Genomic DNA, 6,093 nt, shown 5'->3' with positions numbered 1-6,093 from the left:
ATAGCAGAACGAGATGCAGTCCAATAGCCAGGTAGATATAGTGCGCTTGGCCACAACAACTCCCATTCTGTTCTTATCAAACGAGATGAAGAGTTGTATGGACCGTCTATGGCCCACTGTGCTCTCCAGTAGAACGCCAGGGCTCTCTTACAATCCAAAGTATGCAAGTCCCGTTCGCCTGGATACGAATGAGGTCTCGGAAAGAAGGTAGGCAAGACGACAGACTGACACCACCTTAGGCAAGAACCGAGTACGGAGAACCACCCCATTGTGAAAGAACTTTGTATAAGGCGGGTACATCACCAATGGCTGAAGTTAGCTGACCCGAAGCACTGAGGTAACCGCATCCAAGACTACGACCTTCCAGGTCAGATATTTCAGGTTACATGTGAGCAAAAGCTCAAAAGGGTCCTTCATGAGGTGAGCCAAGACCACATTAAGGACACAGGACACAGGCAGAGGGCTTCAGTTGAAGCAGACCACACATGAACCACCCAACCAGTGGTTCCACTGAGATGTGCGTACCATTCATTCCATGATGATATGCCCCAATGGCACTGAGATGCACTCTGACCGAATTGGTCTTTAAACCAGCTTCTGACAGGTGCAATAGATAGTCCAAGAGCTTTGGGTTGAAGCAGGTAAACTGATTCAATCGATGCTGCTCACACCATACGTTAAATCTCTTCCACTTCAGGCTGTATGACTTTCTAGTTGAAGGCTTCCTGGAGGCAACCAGAACCTGGGGGACATTGTCAGACAGAGACAGGGACTGCAAGACTAGCCTTTCAACATCTAGGCTGTCAGAGATAACACCCTGAGGTTTAGATGACGTATCCTTCCCTGATCCTGTGTGATTAGGGTCAGGGAGGTGCCCACACTGATCGGGTTCCAGACAGAGAGGTCCTGCAGGAGTGAGAGCCAAACCTGATGCAGCCAACAGGGACTTTGAGGATCATGGTTCCAGTGTCCTGCTGGAGCTTCAGGAGCATCTTAAGCACCAGTGGAAGTGGAGGATATGCATACAGAAGCCCCTTGCCCCAATGGTGGGCAAAGGCATCCGAGGCTGGTTTGCCATTCTCCTGGTAGAGGGAGCAAAAGGACTCCACCTTGTTACAGGGGGAGGAAAACAGATCCATGGCTGGGGTTCCCCACAGATGGACGACCATGTTCGCCACCACTGGGTCCAGAGACCACTTGCTGGGGCCGAAAAGCCCGACTGAGCTGGTCTGCCACTACATTCTTCGTCCCCGCTAGATTCACGGCTCGAAGTAACATGTTCTGAGAGCGAGCCCAGGACCAAATCTGAACCACCCCCCTGGCACAAGAGGATGATGATCCCATGGCTCCCTGTTTGATGTACCATATCGCTACCTCATTCAGTCTGGATGAGGACCAATTTGGACACCAAGCGGTCCCAGAACACCCACAGGCTGTAACAGATCACTTGGAGCTCCAGAAAACTGATCTGGTACTGAGCCTCCTGAGCTGACCACAAGCCCTAGATGTGGAGCCCTTCTACATGGGTATCCCACCCCAATGTGGATGCATCGGTGGTGAAGACACAACTTGGAAGGAAGGGGAGTGAAAAAGAACTCCCTGCTCCAGATTAGTTAGTCCCTCCCACCAGGACAAGAAAATCTGGGCGGTGGGATGACACACACACACACTGAGGTCCTGAGAGGCTTGCTGCCACTGGGACCGAAGTGTTCACTGCACGTGTTAAGCGGGCAAAGGGAGTGACATGGACCATGGCTGCCATGTGGCCCAGAAGGCGGAGCATGTGACCCATGGGCTCCGATGCACCAAGCTCACCGCTCGGTTGCAAGGGAAATAGGCCTTGCCCTCTGCCGTGTTCAGGTGTGCACTGATGAAATCCAGGCACAGGGAAGGAGTCAGATGGGATTTTGGGTAGTTGATGATGAACCCAAGAGACTCCAAACACCTGAATGGTTAAGCACAGAGACCGAAGCGCTCCCTGTTGAGAGCTGCACTTGATGAACGCACCTCGTGCTAACCTCGAAGCCTTGCTGGTCAATTGTTAGGAACGTATCCTGCTGCTGTTAAGGAAGGCGTTCCGCCAATTCTTGAACCTTTTCCAGAGGTTCTGGGAGTATTGGGCCATATATAACGGGTAGGAGGCAATACGGGCTATTAATGTTGCCCCCGGAACACTTTCCTACACAGCACATCCCATTCCCTATGGTCCCGGCCTGGAGGCGCGGACGGATGAGTTCGAGACCGCTTCACCTTTTTTGAGGGCAAATTCCACTACCACTGACTGGTGGAGGAGTTGGTGCCATTCAAACCCAAAGAACTTCTGAACGAGGTAGACTGTGTCAGCCTGTTTACTGGAGGACACGGAAACAGAATGTTCCTAAATACACAGGAGCAACTCCTTGAAGATTTCATGCACGGGAACAGCTATCACCTCCTTCGGTGCATCCACGAACTGTGGAGCATCTCCAGCATGTGGTGCCTAGCATCCTCTTCCATGAGGAGGTGAAATGGAATAGACTCCACCATGGTGCGGATTAAAGCGGCAAAGGTCAAGTTCTCTGGAGGAGACCGGCGCTGTTCCTCTGGGGTAGACTGTTCCGAGAGGACATCCTTGGAGACATCGGAGGACGACTCGGAAGTATCATCCCTCCATGGGTCATAAGATTCTCTCTCCTCATGGAGATCTCCAGGAAAGGTCAGCAGGGGACCTGTGCTAACTGCCCATGGTCTGGGTCCCAGAAGTACCGGGGGCACAGAGGTTCCCGAAGGATCCAGTGCCGGAAGAGACAGTCTAGGCGCCAGAGGCCCCAAGGCCCCTGGAAGCACTGAGCCTTCCTCCTCAGAGGAACCAGTGATAAGTATAGCCTCTGAGGAGGGAGGCAATGATGGCCGCTGGGGGACTGAGGAACCCCTGGGCACCGGCTGAGTAGGGAGAGCACCAAGTAATACATCAAGGTGTTCCAGCAGCTGTGCTAGGATCGAGGGAGTGGGCTCTGGCATCGGTGGAGGCCCTGATGGGACCTATGGCTCAATACCCCTGAGCATCACCAACTGAACACTACGATCCAGCTACTCCTCGTAGGCCGCCATGGACAGGGCAGGTGGAGAAGGAGCAGGCACCACCGGATTGCCCTCGAAATGAGGGGATCGGTGCCCGGCACAGACATGGAAAATCGGTGGGGAGCACCTCTGACTCCCAGGTTCGACTGAGAGCGAAGTCTGGTCTCCTTGGGGCCACTTCAGAGGCAACACAGCCAATGCTGGCGCTGTCCCGGAACTGGAGTCATGCCCAGATGGCAACCGGTGACGGTGCTTCCTCAATCTCCAGTGCTCGGCCTGGTCTTTCCCCAGCGCCGAGGAGGGCGAAGAAACCAATGTCCTGGAATGGGAGGACACCAACAGCGGTCAATCTCCAGCGCCCCTCTCCAGAAGGAGAGCCTGAATGGTGGTGGACACCGAGGGTTTGGTGTCCATGGGTTCCCCTCAACCTCGCAGTGTCGATGTGCTGGACGCCGGCATAGAGGGCCCCCGACTTCTTGGGGACAAAAAGTTTCTCCATGTTATCTAAACGCGCTCGACGACCCTTGGGAATCATCTGGTCGCAAAAAACGGCAACCCCGGACATCATGTGACACCCCCAGGCAAAGAATACAGACCACGCGGATCGGTCAAAGACATGGTCTAAGGGCACTGATGGCATCGCCGGAAACCGGAGGTGGCCATGCCTCGAGCAGATAGTGCAGGGTGGACACAGACATCAAAAAAACCAAGGAACCAACAGCAAAGAAGGTAAAACTTACCGCGCCTCCCCACTAAGGGGAAACCCCACACGAAGGCGGCAAAAAAAAAAAAAAAAAAATTCATAAGGAAACAAAGAACTCTGAAGACAGAGCATGGCAGAGGAAAGAAAGAGACTGAAAGGGGACCCCGCGTAGACGCGTGGATAGTGCCATGCTGGGCATGCTCAGTGTACCAGTCAGTTCCTAGAAACTTTGACAGACGTTTTCTGTGCCGGGCTCCATCTGACGATGTCACCCACATGAGAGGACCAGCATCCTGCTTTTCCTGGAGAAAGGGTTATAACTGCCGCCCCCTGCAGGTTACCCCCCGTGCACAAGTGCTAGATCCAAAGTTACCACAGATTTCTCCATTTCCATCTCTACCAAATGGGGATCCTCTGGGCTTATCCCGTACCCTTTTGCATTCCACTACTGTTCTCATCTTCACTCCCTTTTCCATGCATCCATCACTCTTTCCGTGAAAAAAACATTTCCCGATGCTGTTTAAGTCTACCCCCCACTTGGAGTTTCATATCATGATCCTTCCTAGTTCCACAGCTTCCTTTCTAAATGTTCATGATGGACTGGCTTACAGGCAGCCACAAGATGAGCATCCACCTTTCTACTGGCTTTTCCTTTATGAACAAAATCTTTTCCTGCTCTTACTTCTGCCGCAAGCTCTGAAATACTTAGCTGGGCCTAACACACACAGCTACCTCTCCAAGCTCTAGGCGGTTAGCGGCCTGTCTGAACAATAACATTTGGTAAATTTGCTCATGGTACTAATACTTTCACCCTGGATAGGAGGAGTGGCTCAGAGATCCAAATGGGACAAAAAAAATGTCCCTCATGCTTCCTTATTTACTTAGAGGTCCATATTCAAAAGCATTTACCCAGCCAATTCAGAAGTTAGCCAGCTAAATGAATATTTGGGGACCTATCCAGCTAAATTCAAGCTTCCTAATAAGTTAGCAGGCTAGAATTTACATGCATGCCAAAAGCATAACTGGGAAGAGCTGACTTAGCCAACTAAATTAACTTGCTAACTCCTATATTCTGTCCTACAGTTAGCTAGGTATATGCAACAGTGTGGCTGCACTACTGAACATCTCTCCCAAATTAAACCAGATAGGTTTATCCAGCTAACTTTGTTATCTGGACTGTGTCTGAAAATTGATCTCTTAGTGCTGTCCCCATTCTCTGCTACCAAGTACTATCAGAACCATAGAGCTTGACACCTACTGATTCAAATTTAAATACAGAAAAATACAAGTGTCATTTCTTGTAAAATATTTTTCTGATTCTTTTCTACTCAAAATATTTAAACCTCTGCTTCCAAATTTTACACATTAGTGGAGAACCAGCACAGATTATTTAAGGAGTATCACTGTAAACAAAACACAGTTATTGCATGCACCTGTGATGTCAGAAACTTAGTTTTGATATGAAGTATCGTTTTAAAAATGTATGCAAAAAAAAATGGAAAGCTGGTTTTTAAAAAACAGACTGTTTCCAAAATCACAGCCTTATAAAAGTGATTACGGATCATTTATAGTAACCTATACCTCGAAACAAGCTACTTTACCTTCAGGAAGCAAATCAACGCACGGTTAAACACCAATCCTCACCAAGTCCCCGTGACAGAGATTGCCTCCTTGCAAAGGCTATCAGACCTTTCACCACGAAATACCCATCCCCCAAGGGCTTTTATGCAATGTCTCTTCTCCTTCCTGCCGATCCCTGCACTGCTCTCTTTACACCCATTCCTGTTCTACCCTTACTGTTTAACAAATCTGGCAGACATTTCTAGGACATGCTCTGCTTACAAGCCAATCAGTCGCGAAAACTCATTTCTAATCCTCCTGCTTATGATCACTAATTTTTGCAATTGAATCTTGGTTTACAATAAGCACTTGTAATGAACTACATCCACTTTATGACCGGTTGTGGTAAAAGCAGCAGAATATTAAATGTCAAACCAATAAATCACTTAACAAAAAAGGTAGCTTGCTTAGGTGAGGTAATGAATGCCTCTGATATTTACCACTACCTTTACACAGTGGGTTTGGCTTGAAGACAAACACCAGTTCATAAAATTCTATCTTTTAATGCACTAAATTTGGCCATTTGTATGTTTGTGGAGATCACAAATACTGACAAGCATTTAAAAAACCCCAAAAAACCCTGAGGCACTTCAGCTAGTTCTGCTCCTCAGATAAAGAATTCTCTGACCACAAAAAAAAAAAAAAAAAAGGACAAAACCAGAAGCAAAATTCCTGATTCAGCGTATCTGGCAATATTAGTAACATATCCA

Source organism: Rhinatrema bivittatum, chromosome 6, assembly GCF_901001135.1.
Source record: "Rhinatrema bivittatum chromosome 6, aRhiBiv1.1, whole genome shotgun sequence".
Classification (NCBI taxonomy): Eukaryota; Metazoa; Chordata; class Amphibia; order Gymnophiona; family Rhinatrematidae; genus Rhinatrema; species Rhinatrema bivittatum.
Note: the sequence above shows the minus strand (reverse complement) of the source record.